The sequence below is a fragment of the Humulus lupulus genome, chromosome 5 (genome assembly GCF_963169125.1).
Source record: "Humulus lupulus chromosome 5, drHumLupu1.1, whole genome shotgun sequence".
NCBI classification, from domain to species: Eukaryota; Viridiplantae; Streptophyta; class Magnoliopsida; order Rosales; family Cannabaceae; genus Humulus; species Humulus lupulus.
This window is the reverse complement of record NC_084797.1, coordinates 154,705,019-154,722,607: the sequence shown is the minus strand read 5'-3', so window position 1 is coordinate 154,722,607 and position 17,589 is coordinate 154,705,019. Positions and strand designations below refer to the sequence as shown.

The 17,589-nt window shown below is 38.6% G+C and overlaps 1 non-coding gene across 1 annotated transcript; it reads left to right on the top strand.

The window, feature by feature from the left end:
• The first annotated feature begins 341 nt into the window (after window positions 1-341).
• Window positions 342-448, top strand: LOC133781075 (small nucleolar RNA R71). Its single transcript, XR_009869871.1, has one exon. It is a non-coding gene; the product is annotated as a small nucleolar RNA R71 (small nucleolar RNA).
• Window positions 449-17,589: the final 17,141 nt, after the last annotated feature.

Genomic DNA, 17,589 nt, shown 5'->3' with positions numbered 1-17,589 from the left:
CCATGCACTACTCAAATGGGTGAGGACCACCACAATTATGACATACCACTTGGATTTGCATGACTTGAGTAGCCATAGAATTTCGTTGCAATTGCATGGTCAATGATGCAACTTGAGCAGTGAGAGTAGTAATAGCATCCAGCTCATGCATACTAGCTACCTTCTTATTTCTATCCTGTTCAATAGGCCACTGATAGTTATTCATGGCCATTTCTTCAAGCAATTCATAAGCCTCATTAGCATTGTTGCTCATGAAAGCACCACCTATTGCAACATCAATAATGGTGCAAATCATCTCTCATAAATCGTTGTAAAAATTATGGACTAGCATCCATTTTTTAATCCCATGATGAGGACACTTCCTCAAAAGCTCCTTAAACCTCTCCCATGCATCATAAAGAGACTCTCCATCAAATTGAGAAAAGTTATTAATTTCCCCTCTTAACTTTGTAGCCTTGGATGGAGGGAAAAATTTAGCAAGAAATTGAGAGCTAATGCCTCCCATGTAATGATTGAATTGGCTAGAAGAGAGTTCAACCAACTTTTAACTCTATCCCGCAGTGAGAACTGGAACAATCTCAGTCTAATAGCATCGTCGATGACCCCATTATATTTAAAAGTTCAACACAGCTCCAGGTTATTGGCTATGTGTGTATTGGGATCCTCAGTAGGGAGTCCACCAAACTAGACAATAGACTGGACCATTTGTAGAATCGCCGGCTTAATTTCAAAATTATTGGCTGCAACTGCTGGCAGTTGGATGTATGATTGTACTCTAGTAATAGCGGGGAGTACATAGTCTCTGAGTGTGTGAACTGCTGGCTTAGCAGCGTCCCCATTCAACCCATTGCCCTGATGTTGGGCCATCTCTGCTAACCGTTTCTGCTTTCTGTTCTGTCTGCAAATCCTCTCAATTTCAATATTAATGGGCAAAAGATTGTCTATTCCTTGGTGTCGCATATACCAATTGGCACCTAAAAATACGGTTCTCAAACAAAACTTTTAGAGACAATTAACACAGAAAAACCAAATTAGAATAAAAATTAATTGTATTGATATTAATAATTTTTAGTCCTCGGCAATGACGCCAAAATCTTGTTCGCTAAAATTGTACACAATTATACGTAATCGACATAAGTAATACGTTGATAAATAAAGATCGTTCCAACGGAGATTGATTTACTAATTAAAAAAAAAAAATTTCCTATTTCTATTTGGTCAACAATAAATTAGTTTAAAAAAATATTAAAATAACAAAAGCAATAAACATAAAATAACACTATGAAAGAAAGCAAATAATTGTAAAAGCTTAAAAAATATAGAACTAGGGATTTTAATTTCATCAACTATTCACTGTATTATTTCGCTAATCAGACTTCGCAATTCTTCTTCCTAAATTAATAGCAGATTGACAAAAATGATTCTTACTCTTTTTTAAGATACAAAGAACTCAATTTACATGTGAATTTTCTACATTCCTGTGGCATATTCCAACACATAAAAGGCATTGAACACAATAATCCTAAAACTACACAATTCATATAGGTATTTTCATCCAATATGAAAATTGTGATTATTCAATCATAGCATAATCAATTCTCACTTTTCAGATTTCGAATCAAAATCATAAATCATGCAAATGGTGATCAAGCATTAAGAACAAATCAAATAATTTAGAATTGAAGTGAAGAAAGAATCATGAAATCCTCATAGAAAATAACAAAGATCCAAGTGATTACGTTAACAACCCTAGAAAATAAAATTAGTTATTACCCATGGCAAGAACAACCATAGAATAAAAAATAAACATAAAGAAAAATAGAGTAGAAGAAAAATAACGGTTGAGAACGAATGGAGATGCTCCACGGTGTGTTTTTCAATTTAAAATTCGTACTCCCCCGTGGTCTCCTCCTCTCCTCTCAAAATTAGGTTTAAAACCTAATTTTTTCTTTAGAAGAAATGTGAGCCGCGACCTGTGTAAATTTTGTGGGCAAACAAAGTTAGGCGCGCTGCGACCTTCTATTCTTGCGCTGCGGCCCGTGTCAATTTTCTGAAAAACATGCTTTCTGCCTTGGACCGGGCCGCGACTCAGCATCATAGCGCTGCGACCCTTAACAATCTCTTCAATTTTTGTGCTTTTGGTCCCGAAATTCACCGAAGCCATAAAATTGCTCGAGGATTCATCTTTTCACGGAATCAACACCAAAAAGCCAATTTTTCATCATTTTTCTGCTAATTTGCTCCAATTGTAATTTTCCTTTATTTATAAGCTTAAACTTGAAAACAAGCAAAAGAAAAGCATAATACTGCACTAAACAAATAAAAAGAAAACTACCTAAAACACAACCTAAACACAACACAAAACTAGACTCAACAAGTACGCATTAAAGTTCGACATACTTGCCAAGTTTACAGTAGACCTAGTGCCAACTAACGCAACTAGAGTAGATTAGTTTGTTCCAGGCTTAAAGCCTATGAACAGGCAGAGATGTAGATATTGTGTCAGTAGGGAGAAATAGTACATATGCTCAGGTTTTGGAAAGGACCCTCATTGCTGAGAGAATGGAAGACAGAATTTGGAAAGAAGGTGCTGCTAAGAGAAAGGAAAGAAAGAATGCCTCCCAGAATAATATATCCAATGACCAGAAGTGGAAAGGAAATGATCATGCGGGGTAGCCAAGTGAGCATAATAGGGCTAGAGATAATAGAGGAAACAATCGCACTAGGAACAAAGAATGGGTACAATATTAAGAGTGTGAGAAGTGTAATAAGCGCCACCAAGGTGAATGTTGGGCAAACGCGTGTTACAGTTGTGTTAATGAAGGACACATTAAGAGGAATTTCCCACAGAAGAGTCAAGAAGGGGTTAAAAAACAACATAGGAAGGGCAATAATTTGGTTCCAGCATATGTGTTCGCTCTCACCAAGCCTCAAGCAAAAGGCAGCACTTTCGTGGTCTCAGGTCAGAATTTTATCGCTGGAATTGATTGCCATGTTTTCATTGATTTTGGTGCCACTCATTCATTTGTTGCTAAGAGAATAGTGGATAGATTTAATAGACCTTATGAGATGCATGCTAAGGGGTTCTGGACCATGTTAGCTACCGGGGAGGTGGTAATTTCTAGAAAGTGGATTAGAGCCTTGCCTTTGAGGGTAGATGGTAGGGAGCTATTTGTAGAGTTGATTGAGCTGGATATAACTCATTTTGATGTAATCCTTGGAATGGATTGGTTGGTGAAGTACAAAACTACCATTGATTGTAAGAAGAAAATGGTGGTGTTTAAGCTCGACGGAGAATAGCCTTTTTCATTTGTTTCGACAACAACGGGACTACGAGTTCGAATCATTTCAGTGTTGGAAGTTGGGAAGATGTTACAACATGGATGCATGGGATTTTTGGCTAGTGTGGTCAACACAGCAGAAACGGGAATGCAGAGACTAGAAGACACTAGGATAGTACGTGATTACTTGGAAGTATTTCTGGAAGATTTACCAGGGTTGCCACCACAACGAGAAATTGAGTTCATGATTGAGCTAGCACCAAAAATAGTGCCAATATCGAAAGCACCTTATAGAATGGCACCAATAGAACTGAAGGAGTTAAAGGTTTAGTTGCAAGAACTACTTGACCTAGGTTTCATTAGACCAAGTTACTCACCATGGAGAGCACCGATGTTGTTTGTAAAGAAGAAGGACGGATCAATGCGGATGTGCATTGATTATAGGGAACTTAACAAGGTCACCATCAAGAACAAATACCCTTTGCTAAGGATAGACGATCTTTTTTATGAACTCCAAGGAAAGACGGTGTTCTCAAAGATAGACTTGAGATCAGGGTACCACCAGTTAAGGGTGAAGGAGAAGAATATTCCAAAGACAACATTCCATACTAGGTATGGCCATTATGAATTTCTGGTGATGTCTTTTGGACTTACTAATGCCCTTGCGACATTTATGGATTCATGAACAGAGTCTTCTAGGACTACTTGGATAAGTTCGTGATAATATTTATAGATGATATTCTAATAGATTCGCGAACTAAAAAAGATCACGAAGAACATCTACAGTTGACACTTCAAAGGCCGAGGGACCTCCAGTTGTACATAAAATTGAAGAAGTGTGAATTTTGGTTGACACAAGTGATATTCTTAGGACACATTATAAGCAAGGGTGGTATAAAGGTTGACTCGGTAAAGATCGAAGCTATAAAGGACTGGCCATAACCAAAGAATTCTTTAGAGGTAAGAAGTTTCCTTGGTTTGGCAGGATATTATCAGAAGTTTGTAGAAGGATTTTCAAAGATTGCCACGCCGTTGATAGAATTGACCAGAAAGGGCACCAAGTTTGTATGGACTAAGGAATATGAGCAGATCTTTTAGAAATTGAAGAGCAGGCTTATTACAACACCAGTATTAAGTCTGCTTACAGATAACGAGAAGTTCGTAGTATATTGTGATGTGTCAAAATAAGGACTGGGTTGTGTTTTGATGCAAGCAGAGAAGGTGATCACTTATGCATCTAAACAACTAAAGGAGTATGAGAAACGTTACCCGACACATGACTTAGAATTGGCAGCGGTAGTGTTCGCATTGAAGATATGGGGAAACTATCTCTATGGGGAGAATTGTGAGATTTATACAGACCATAAGAGCTTGAAATACTTCTTTACTAAAAAGGAGTTAAATATGAGGAAAATACGGTGGTTGGAATTAGTTAAGAACTACGATTGTGAAATATTGTATCATCCGGGGAAGGTGAATGTTGTAGCCGACGCCTTAAGTCGCAGAAGCCAAGGATAAGTAGTGGCTATAAGTAATTTATCCACCAAATTGATGGAAGAAATAGAATGAGCAAGTATAGAGTTGATTGTAGGGGGATTAGCAAACTCGACACTACATTCGAGGTAGTTAGACAGAATTAAAGCATGATAGAATAAGGATCCACAAATACAAAAGTATAAACAAGGAATCCAAGATGGAAATAGCAAAGATTATACTCTCAGTAGATGTGGAACGATGAGATATAAGGAACGATTATGTGTGCCAACAGATTTAGAGGTCAAGAAGGAGATTCTTGATGAGGCACATACTACTCACTATTCTTTACACCCAGGGCTATGAAAATGTATCAAGACTTGAAGATGTTATATTGGTGGCCTGGAAGGAAGAAAGTTGTAGTGGAGTATATTACAAGGTACCTCATGTGGCAACAAGTCCAAGTGAAATACCAAAGATCGTATAGTTTGTTACAACCATTAAATATCCTCGAATGTTAGTGGGAAGAAATTACTCTGGTTTGTTACAATATTCTTGAATTGAAGTGAAAAGAAATTGCTATGGACTTTGTGGTGGGGTTACCTAAGACCACAAAGTAACATGATCCAGTTTGGGTGATTATTGACAGATTCACAAAGTTGGCACTCTTTATACCTGTTAGAATAGTGTACACAACATAATAGTATGCAAAGCATTATGTGCAAGAAATTGTGAGAATTCATGGAGGTCCGAAGTCAATTGTTTTGGATAGAGACCCGAAATTTATGTGTAAATTCTGGGAAAGATTACAGAAAGAGATGGCTACTAAGTTGAAATTTAGTGCAACATTCCACCCCAAACAGATGGGCAGACATAATCAACAATACAGATTCTGGAAGACATGCTCAGAGAGTGTGTATTGGACTTCGGTGGATCATGGAGCAAGTACCTTCCATTGATAGAGTTCTCGTATAATAATAGTTATTAGTCGACTATTAAGGTAGCACCCTACGAGATGCTTTATGGAAGGAAATGTAGATTGTCGATTCATTGGGATGAGATGGGTGAAAGTAAGTATTTAGGTCCAGAAGCAGTATGACAAGCGAATGAAGCTATTGGCAAGATAAGAGCTCGCATGATTGCCTCATAGGTTTGACAAAGGAGCTATGCTGATCCTAAACGTAGGCATGTTAAGTTCCAAGTGGGAAATCATGTATTCCTCCGTGTTTCGCCTATGAAAGGGATTAAGAGATTGGGTAAGAAAAGAAAGTTAAGTCCTCGATTTGTTGGACCAATTGAGATTTTGGAGAGAATATGGGAAGTGGCTTATAGGTTAGCCATGCCTCCAGCACTAGTAGGAGTGCTGTAATGACCCAAATTTCCTAATAAGGCTTAGGGTCTTGATTAGGGGGCCATGATGGCAAATTATGGAATTATATAATTATATGATATTTCTGTGCATTATTATGCGAATATGTGAACAATATTATAATATGATGTGATATGCATGTTTAGGTGTATTAAATATGCATGTGGGCCCATTTATGTTTAATTGAGAAATTTTCATATTTTGACCATTTCAGGCATATTTGGCATATATGTGATATATGTGTGGTGTTTCATTATTATTTGGTTATGCTAGGGTTACTCAGCACGAGATGATTTTAGGAGGCAAGCTAGTGGGAAAGACACAATGGGATTCATACTTGACCCGGAGTGAGTGAAGGGGTATTTAGTACATTACCGGGTTATTGGGTAATGGGAATAAATATTTAATGATAAATTGGGAGTTAGTGAGATCAGGGGACAATTATGGGAATTTTGACTATTTTACCCCCGGGGGCGTTTTTGGGACCCCGAACATTAAGATTTACTTGAGGTTACTTAAGCTTGAAGTAACCTGTCAGAGTCATAAAAGAACGTTTAGAACTCTCTCTCTCTCTCTTGTTCCCTTTTCGACACCCGATCACATTTTCGAAGGAAACTTGAGTTTTAGGATTTGGATTCAAGCGAGGATCAAGGCATAGCGATTCTAGGGAAGATTAGAAGCTTATTAGTCGGAGGATTTAGTTGGGAAACAACTCCATCGGAGGTAATCCAAGTTTAAAGTTCTAAGTTCTTAAATTTTTTAAGCTTGGATTGGATCTTGTATTTTGATGAGTTTTTGAATGAATTGAAGCTTGGATTTTGTTGGTATTGGATAATTAGGACTTTTTAGAACTTTGATTTTGGAATTTGGAGATGTTTGGATAGGTTTTTGGAAGGGTTTTAAATGGAGAAAACTATGTTTTTGGCTGGGTTTGTGGTTGGGCCGCGACCTTGTTCTTAGGCACCGCGACCTAGGCTTGAAGAAGAAGGAGGCTGGCTGTTGGGAAGATTGGGCCGCAACACAAGGTAGGTGCGCTGTGGCGCAAGGTGCATTTAGAGAAGAGGCTCGACCTCTGTTTGGAGGCGGGCTGGGACTCAGTGCTGGGTGGGGGGGGGGGGGCAGAACGCTTCAAGGCAGTTTTGCCCATATTTGGTTTTTAGTCGTGGGAACTTAACTCTAAGGGCCTGGGATTGATGCAACTACCCACTTTACTAGGATTCAACGTCTCAGAGGCTAGGTTTGGGTCTAGAGGTATTTATTTACTCATTTTTTATGAGGTTTTATATTATGGTTGTGACTAGGATATCACTAGAGGCTTGGAAAACAAGACCGTGCTTGTGGCTTGTTTATTGGTAACCTGTGCTTGGACCAAAGGTAAGAAAACTTCACCCAGTATGTGATGCATGTGATGCATAAGATACATGTGATTAGGGCATGCCATGAATGTTGAATAAGAGATTGATTAGAGCTTGAGTCTCTGTAAATGTACATGATCATAAATATGTTAGTGAATGTTGAGTAAGCATGCTGAATGCCCTGTATTTGGATATTTGACATATGATATATGCCTGGTTGCATTGCTTATTTTGAGTGGAACTAACTCCATAGTCAGAACCGACAATGTTTTTTTTTGACTGTGAAGCTGTGACTCATTAGTCAAGTTCGGCAGTAGTACTGAGCACTGGTCGTATGGAATTGACCTATGAGTCAAGAGCGGCATAAGCGTAATGAATGCAGAGCTGAATAGATTAGATCTAATCGACATAAGCATTATCATCATAAGCATGAAATGCTTGACCGGCCTTAATTTCGATGAAAACAAAAGCGCTTGTCCAGTCTAAAGGCTAGTTACTTAGAGCTAGAGCCAAAAGGCTAAGGTGACCGACATGTCACATGGCTAAGGTAGTGGATCCCCAGAGATGGACTCATTAGCCATCTATTCAGGGAGCAGATCCTCAGAGATGGACTCATTAGCCATATATTCAGGGAACGAATCCTCAGAGATGGACTCATTAGCCATCTATTCAGGGAGCGGATCCCCAGAGATGTACTCATTAGCCATCTATTCAAGGAGAAGATCCCCAAAGATGGACTCATTAGTAATATATTAAGGTAGCGGATCCCCAGAGATGGACTTATTAGCCATCTATTCAGGGAGTGGATCCTCAGAGATGGACTCATTAGCCATCTATTATCAATATGACTTTATAGTCATCTATTCAAATGGAAGGGCCCATAAGTCATCTATACAAAGGGTAGGGCCCATGAGTCATTATTTGGACTTGCTTGCATGCATGAGTAGGATTATTACTGCTAGGCATGCCTATTATGATTTAGTGACATGTTATTACTGTTCATGAGCATCTTGAGTTTTCTTGCTGAGCTTCGGCTCAAAGGGTCTATGTGGTGCAGGTAAAGGCAAAAGAATGTTGTACCATCCTTGAGTTGGAGACCTTAGGTGATGATGTGTACATATGCGGCTGCTCGACCGCCACGACCGAGGGTTTAAAGAGGAACTAGGGATAAACCCTATTTTGACACTTAGGTCGGCTGGTTGTAAATATTTTAATGTAATTAAACTTTAAAATATATTTTTGGGATCCCAATGTATATAGTAAACATTTGAATGAAACAGTGTATCTTTGACCAAAAGTTTTAACCTTAAACCGTTAATCATACTTAGTTACATGATTATGGCCAAGTGGTTTGGTTAGCAAGTTTATCACAGTTTAAAATGCACAACTTAACGGTCCCTGGGTAGTAGGGCATTACAACTTGGTATCAGAGCGAGCCAAGTTTAAGGGTTCCTATAGACAAGCTGGGTATGTACACTCGTCACTAAAGACAAGCTTCACTCAGGGTATGGTAACTATTTATGTGGTTATGTTCTTAACTGCTTAAATAGGATGTAAATGCTTTACCTGCACATTGTATTAAGGAGCATGAGATTCTGATAGAGCCTGACTCTTGATTATATGATTATCTGCTCAGTGATTATATAAATGTATTATTTGCATGCTGGAGTTGGAGGCACGGTAAGTATGTTGGAAGAGTAAGGGTTATGAATTGATGAACAAATGCTATGGGCATGTTTTTAGCACTGCAGTGGTTTGTAATTGTAGTGTGGTATGATTGTTCCTGTGGGGGAAGGCTTTTGAATATGCTCATCATGTTTAATTGGTCAAGTTATTGACTGTAGATTCAATCAGCAGGTATGTATCCAAGGCAGATAATGAGACCCAGTGGTAGTTATATCAAGGCTGGGAAATACAGCCAGGGTTTGAATTCTTCACCTGCCCCTCAGAAATTGTAGCAGATGTTTACGGATATGCAATTATGATTGCAGAGGCAAGAGGAAGATATTAGGTGTTTGAAACAGCAGCAGAGCCTATCAGGGAACATCTCTTCCTTTGATATGCCAGGAGTGGCACCAGTTTTGGCTCAACCTAGGGTTGAGAACGAATGGGAAATTATTTGTGGAAGATTCTAGGAATATTACCCTTCCAGTCCTTTGAGGGAGGCCTAGATCCATTCAGAGCTGAGCAATGGATGGGCATGATTAATTCCATCCTCGATAGTATGGGGGTGGTGGGCCACGATAGGGTGATCTGTGCTACATTTGTATTGCGGGATGTGCCCGGACATGGTGGGAAGTGGTATCCCAGACACGAGATATAGCTGTGATGAACTGGAAAGAATTTAGGCAGCTGTTTAATGAAAGATATTACTATGATACAGTCAAGACTGCTAAGATGAATGAGTTTCTGAACCTCGTTCAGGGAAATGCAACAATAACATAGTATGTTAACATATTCGATGTGTTAGCCAAGTTTGCTTTTGATATGATACCCACAGATGTAGCTCGGAAGGAAAGGTTTATCTAGGGATTAAATCCCAGAGTAGCTCAGGGCATTAGAGTTGCCCCAGTGGTTGAAATCTCTACCTATGCTTAGGTGGTAGGGAATGCTCTTGCTGTTGAGAGCATAGGAAATGAGATTATAAAGGAGATTTCCGGAGAGCACAGAGCTCAGACAGTGATACCTCCATTTATTGGATCGAGCAAGGACAAGGATTGGAAAGTCTACCCAGAATGCACTCGGTGTAAGAGGCGTCATTTGGGAGAATGCCGAGCAAGGGTATGTTTCTTTTGTGGAATGGTTGGGCACCGTAAGAGAAATTTCCCAAGGCAAAGGAAGAATGAGCAAAAGGGGGTGGACAGCTCGACTCCAGCTTGAGTGTTTGCTCTAATGCAGTCAGAGTCAGTAACTGAGACTGAGACTGAGGCTGGTTCCTCAGTGGTGGCAGGTCAGCTTTTTAGTCCTGATTTTTGTATTGTGCTGACTAGTTTTTTTGCCATGTTGTTCTTTGCTTGTTGCATCTAGAGAGGCATAGGCTTGTTATGTAGATTACCTAGTTATGAGGTGATTTTAAGATATGAGTTAGAATATTATGGAAATGACTCATCAGTTGACTTGATAGGGTTGGTTATGGCTGACTTTGGTATGATCTTGGATATAGATTAGTTAGCCAAGTATTGCGACAATGTTGAATTGCAAGGAAAGGATGGTAACTCTTGGGTTTGAGAGTGGGAAACCCTTGTATGTGTTAGTATTGTGCATGAATTTGGATATTTATGACATCTATATTTAGAGCTAGAGATTAATTGCAGGAGGATGCATAAAACTCATAGCTAGTGTGGTGGATACCACATAGGTCGTGCCAGTGGGACCAGGACAGACTGGATTAGTTTGTGAGTTTCTGGATGTATCTCTAGGGGATTTGTAAGGATTACCTTTATATAAAGAGATAAAATGGTGATTAGATTGGTCCCAGGGATGGAATTAAGTCTAGGGTACTGTATTGTACGGTTTTAGCAGAAATATGAGAACTAAAGGCTCAATTATTGAGTAAGATGGTATTCTCCAAAGTGGATCTTTGATCTGATTATTATCAGCTAAAGCTTAGGGAGACGGATAAACAGAAGATTGCCTTCTATATCATATAAGGGCATTAGGAGTATTGAGTTATGTTTGTGGATTTGATAATGCCTAGTTGTTTTGATGAATCATAGGAACAAAGTATTCAAAGATTATCTGAATTGGATTTATGATCGTCTTGATCGATAGTATTATGGTATACTCTTAGTTGGAGATTTGCCAAGGTCAAGGATCGCCTCAGAGGGCATGAGTTTCCTTGGATGGGAAGGATATTATATGTGCTTTGGGAAAGAGTTCTGAGTCTTCTTATAGATCAAAACCAGTTAGTAGGTTGTTATGACACCTCAGTGACAGGGATTGCTTAAGCATCATGTTATTTGAAGGGTGTGACCAGAACTAGAGCAGAGTTACTGGTGGGCCAGGTGGCCAGCTTTACACTTGAGGTTACTATTTCAGAGAGGATCAAAGGACAATAATTAAGTGACCCATAGATGGAAAATTGAGGGGAATGTCTTAGCTGGATTAGCTAAGGATTATGCAGTGTCAGGTATAAATTTAGTGAGGTATAAGGGTCGGACTTGGAATCCGATGGACACTAAGATTAAATGGGAGATTTTGGATGAATCTCATATTACCCTCTTATTCTCTTCATCCAGGGATTGTGAAGATGTAACAGAGTCTGAAAGCTTTATATTGGTGACCTGGGATGGAGATGGACACAACATAATATGTGGCAAAGTTCTTAACTTGTTAGCAGGCAAGACAGAGTATTATAAATTAGTAAGGCCATTGCAACCTTTGTGTATTCCATAGTGGAAGTAAAGAAAACATCGTGATGGGTTTCACGGTAAGGCTACCCAGGGTAGTGGGCGAGCGTGATTTGGATTGGGTCATTATGGACCAGTATTTAAGTAAGCTAATTTCTATCAGCAAGGACGGGTAACACAGTTGATCAGTATACATACCTCTATGTGCGAGAGGTAGTACGCCTTCATGGGATTTGAAGTCTATCTTACTAGGTAAGGTCCCTGTTTTTACTTCCAAGTCTTGGGGAACGCTGTAGAAGGCGATGAATATATAGTTGGAGTTTAGTACAGTTTATTATCCTCAGACTAATGGTAAATCAGAGAGGGAGTTATCCAGATATTGTGAGGGCACCTTAGGAGTTGTTGTATGGAAGAGAATGTATATTACCCATTCATTGGAATTAGATGGGTAAGATATTATTTGGATCCTAAGGTATTTCAGGGGACCATTGAGGTTATTGAAAAGATTAGAGCTTGGATGCTTGCTTCTCAGAGTAAATTGAAAAGTTATGATGAATTGAAATGCTGCAACATGAAGTTCCAAGTGGAAGACTATATCTTCCTTATAGTCTCATCATGGAAATGGATGAGGAAATAAGGGCAAGTTGAGCTCTAGATTGGTAAGACCGTTTGTATCCTGGATAGGATCGGTCAGGTTGCCTTTGGTTTGACCTCAGTTTTGGCACTGTTGGCTGTATACAATATATTTCATATTTCCATGTTGAAGAGACATGTGTAGATGAGACTCATGTGTTGAGTTATGAGAATTTGGAATTAGACGCTAAGTTATCCTATGAGGAATAGCCAGTCCAGATATGAGACCAAAAGAACAAGTTTCTGAGAGACAAAGTCATACCTTGGGTTAAGGTATTATAAGGAAACAGTAAGGTCGAGGGAGAGACCTGGGAACTGGAATCAGCTATGCGAAATTTAAATTCCGGGCTGTTCAGATAAATTTTTAGGGAAAAATTTCTGTAAGGAGGGGATAGTTGTAATGACCCAAATTTCCTAATAAAGCTCAGGGCCTTGATTAGGGGGCCAGGATGGAAAATTATGGAATTGTATGATTATATGATATTTGTGTGCATTATTATGCGAATATGTGAACAATATTATAATATGATGTGATATGCATGTTTAGGTGTATTAAATATGCATGTGGGGCTATTTCTGTTTAATTGGACAATTTTCATATTTTGGCCATATCGGGCATATTTGACATTATATGTGATATATGTATGGTGCTTCATTATTATTTGGTTATGCTAGGGTTACTAAGCACGAGACGATCCTAGGGGGCAAGCTAGTGGGAAAGTCACAACGGGATTCATACTTGACCCAGAGTGAGTTAAGGGGTATTTAGTACATTATCGGGTTATTGGGTAATGGGAATAAATATTTAATGATAAATTGGGAGGTAGTGAGATCAGGGGGAAATTCTGGGAATTTTGACAATTTTACCCCCGGTGGCGTTTTTGGGACCCCGAGCATTAGGATTTACTTGAGGTTACTTAAGCTTGAAGTAACTTGTCAGAGTCATAAAAGAAAGTTCAGAAAATTCTCTCTCTCTCTTTCTCTTTCTCTCTCCTGTTCCCTTTTCGACACCTGATCACATTTTCGAAGGAAACCTGAGTTTTAGGATTCAGATTTAAGCAACGATCGAGGCATAGGGATTCTAGGGAAGATTAAAAGCTTATTAGCCCGGAGGATTTAGTTGGAAAACGACTCAATCGGAGGTAATCCAAGTTTTCAGTTCTAAGTTTTTGAAGTTTTTGAGCTTGGATTGGATTTTGTGTTTTGATGAGTTTTTGAATGAATTGAAGCTTGGGTTTTATTGGTATTGGATAATAAGGATGATTGGGAACTTTGATTTTGGAATTTGGAGATGTTTGGATAGGTTTTTGGAATGTTTTTAAAAGGAGAAAATGAGGTTTTTGGCTGGGTTCGTGGTTGGGCTGCGACCCTGTTCTTGGGCGCCGAGGCCCAGGCTTGAAGAAGGAGGAGGCTGGTTGTTGGACAGGTACAGCCGCAACACAAGGTAGGTGCGCTGCGGTGTAAGGTGCAGTCAGAGAAGAGGCTCGACCTCTGTTTGGAGCCGGGCCGCGGCTCAGTGCTGGGGGAGGGGGGGGGGGGGGGGGGGGAGGCGCGACGCTTCAGGGCAGTTTTGCCAAGATTTGGTTTATAGTTGTGGGAACTTAACTCTAAGGGCCTGGGATCGATTCTACAACCCAGTTGAGTAGGATTCGACGTTCTGGAGGCTAGGTTTGGGTCTCGAGGTATTTATTTACTCATTTTTTATGAGGTTTTATATTATGGTTGTGACTAGATTATCACTAGGGGCTTGGAAAACAGGATCGTGCTTATGGCTTGTTTATTGGTAACCTGTGCTTGGACAAAAGGTAAGAAAACTACACCCAGTATGTGATGCATGTGATGCATAAGAAACATGTGATTAGGGCATGACATGAATTTTGAATATGAGATTGATTAGAGCTTGAGTCTCTGTAAATGTACATGATCATAATTATCCTAGTGAATGTTGAGTAAGCATGCTGAATGCCCTGTATTTGGATATTTGACATATGATATATGCCTGGTTGCATTGCTTACTTGTGAGTGGAACTGACTCCATAGTCAGAATCGGCAAGGTGTTTTTATTGACTATGAAGCTGTGACTCATTAGTCAAGTTCGGCAGTAGTACTGAGCACTGGTCGTATGGAATTGACCTATGAGTCAAGAGAGACATAAGCGTAATGAACACATAGTCAAAAAGATTAGATCTAATCGACATAAGCATTTTCATCATAATCATGAAATGCTTTACCGGCCTTAAGTTCGATGAAAACAAAAGTTAGTTGAATGGATAAAAAATTATTATTTTTGGCTGAAATTTTTACTGAATGTTCTTGACATATTGAATATTAAGCCCATGAAATTTCAAAAAATTCCTTGTAGTTTCGGAGTTATGATTTTTCAAAGTTCGGGGTTTAAAACTGGAATTTTGCAAATACTGGACAGTTTAAGTAAGGGATTTGTGAATGACTTTCACTGTGAAAGAGAGCTCTGTTTGAGCTGAATTTTTGTAAGATTTTTTTTGTTATAGCAAGGTTTGAATCTGTAAAATTTTATGCCCAAACAGTAAGCGGTTTAGAAATGGAAGCGTTCCGAAGTTAGGACTTTGTCACAAAAATGACAATTTTCCATCACTTAAAAAAATATTAGGTTTTTTTTATAACAAATTTCTACAAAACCTATTTATTCAAAAATTTTGTTGCTAATGGACTTTAAAGCATTTTCACTTGATTGGAGAATGTTCCTTAAATTAATTAAAGAAAAGTTTTCTTAAAAATAATTAATAGTTCCAATTGCCCACTTTCGAAAAATAAACACTAAAATAGGATTTCCTTAAAAATAGACAAAATAATCCTTCTAGAGGGTTATCAATTTTAAAATGGTATTTCTATTAAGGTTTTCTTTTGAAAATAATTTAAGAAATTAAAAAGAATAAGAATTTGTAACTAATTCTCCCTAAGAGAGGTACCATGATGGTATTTTCTTAACAAAATGAATTAACGACGTTTTTAAAAAACTTGCAAGAGTGCGTAGTAGACCCTATTACTACTAGACTTAAGACTACGCGGGCTCATTCACGATTACAAATACTTAAGGGTATGCCTTGGGGACTAAGATAACTAAGGCCCTACCTTTAAACTGGTTATGGAAACCAACTTTCCCCAACGCTTAAGAACAAAAAATTCTAAAGCTAATGCATGATAAGAATTAAGTATTAGACTTTCAATGCCCGAATTATGAATGAACAGTCTTACATAATTGCCATAATTAATCTGAGTCATTGTGTGGTTTCACTACAGTGTTATCTATGCGGGAAGGCTGGCTTCTGGATAGAAGATTTCCATAAGCAAGCGCTAAGGAATCTAGGTAAGACAACTTATGATTTTTTTTGCTAGAACACGATCATGACTAATTTAGATAACTAAGATACAAGCTAATAATTAGAACAAGTCTTAGAAGGTGTGCTCAAGACTGTGGTCCTAGAGGATTCACATACTCATGACTAAGGTAAGCAGTCCGGCTAGCTACCAGCTAGCCATCAAGAACTAAGTAAGAAATCAGTTCGCCACTGGTTACTATGTAACTAAGGTCGGTTGGCCACCGCAATACGTAAGAAGTTCAGTTTAACACCAATGACATAAGAGTCTGGTTAAACACCGTAACACATAAGTAAGTTGATTCTGGAATCAAATCTCTATGATTAACAAAGTATGTCAAATTCTTATAGGAGTTTGGGTGACTGGTGAAACTAGTTTACAACCGTCGACGCTATGGTACGATATGTTAAGTTATGTCTGATTGTTCCTCCGAAACCCTAAGTAAGTATGTATGTTAAGATTATTGAGTATGTAAGAAAACTAAGTATGCATGATAAGAACGTTAATTATGTTAAGAGTGTTATGTATGTTACTCGTTAAGACTGTATGTATGCTCTGGGATCTTCTGCGTGCAGGTGTATTTCCAGGATATGAATTTTGGTTATGAGGCTTGACCATAAGTTTTCCAGAACTTTCGCATGTTCTTCAGTTGTATGCTTTGAGTCTAATGAGGTTCCTATACTATTTAAAGGGTTCATTTGAGTTAATTGGTGACTTGATCACTCACCTCTCTCTCTCTCTCTAGCTTTTAAGATTACTAGTTTTCTCCAAGATCTTCATTAAGAAAGCTTGACTTGTATGAAGGATCAAGACTTGTGAATCCCAATCTCATTCCATTCTAGTATCTTCAAGCAATTCCAAGGAGAAGGCTAATTATAGACACTACACCAAATACCCATAATGATAAAGTATTATGGAAAATGTTATACATGTGGCAAATGAAAAAGCGGTAATATTTTGGGAGCCCGCCACTTATACGTTTTTTTCAAAAAAAATCCTTCCAATTTCGGACTCACCATTTTCTTCTTCGGCTAAGCACAGTAAGTCTCCAAACTCTATCTAACTTCGGTTTCATCCATCCCTTCTTCAAATCTCAGCTCAAATCTCCTCCATCCCTCAAATCTCAGCTCAAGTCTCCTCCATCCCTCATATCTCCTCTCTCTCTCTCTCATCTTTCTCTATCTCTCTGTCAATCTCTCTCTATATCGTCTTTCTCTATCTCTCTGGGATCGACTTCTCCGTTCATTCGCCTATAACTATTGGGATCAACTTCTGTGTTCATTCGCACTCTTCGCCAAAAGTTAATCATTGTTTGACTCCTCCATTCATCTTCGCCTACGGTGTCTCTGAAGTCAGTCCATTGCTCTAAGTACAACTTTGTCTTCGGCATTTCCAATCGTTCGGATTTTTCTTCGACGTTTCCAATGGTCTACAGAGTATGTTCTTGATTCTAACAGTGTGTGTTTTTGGTATTGTTTCATAAAACCCTATTTTTGATGTTCCCCTTTCCCTCTTCAGCACCCCAAAGCCTTAACAACCCTCTGTTCTTCTATGCTTATAGTTTCAGTTATATATATATATAAATAAATCGTTACTTCAGTTTTCTAAAGCATCTTATTTTGTTAATAATTTGTCATGACATATGCAAGAATTATACTGGTGAATTGAGCTGGAGTAGCATGGACCTATTTTTACATAATTGTATTTGATAAAATAGATGGAATCATTTTGTGATGGTTTATGTTTTGTTTGGATAGGGCTGATACTAGGTA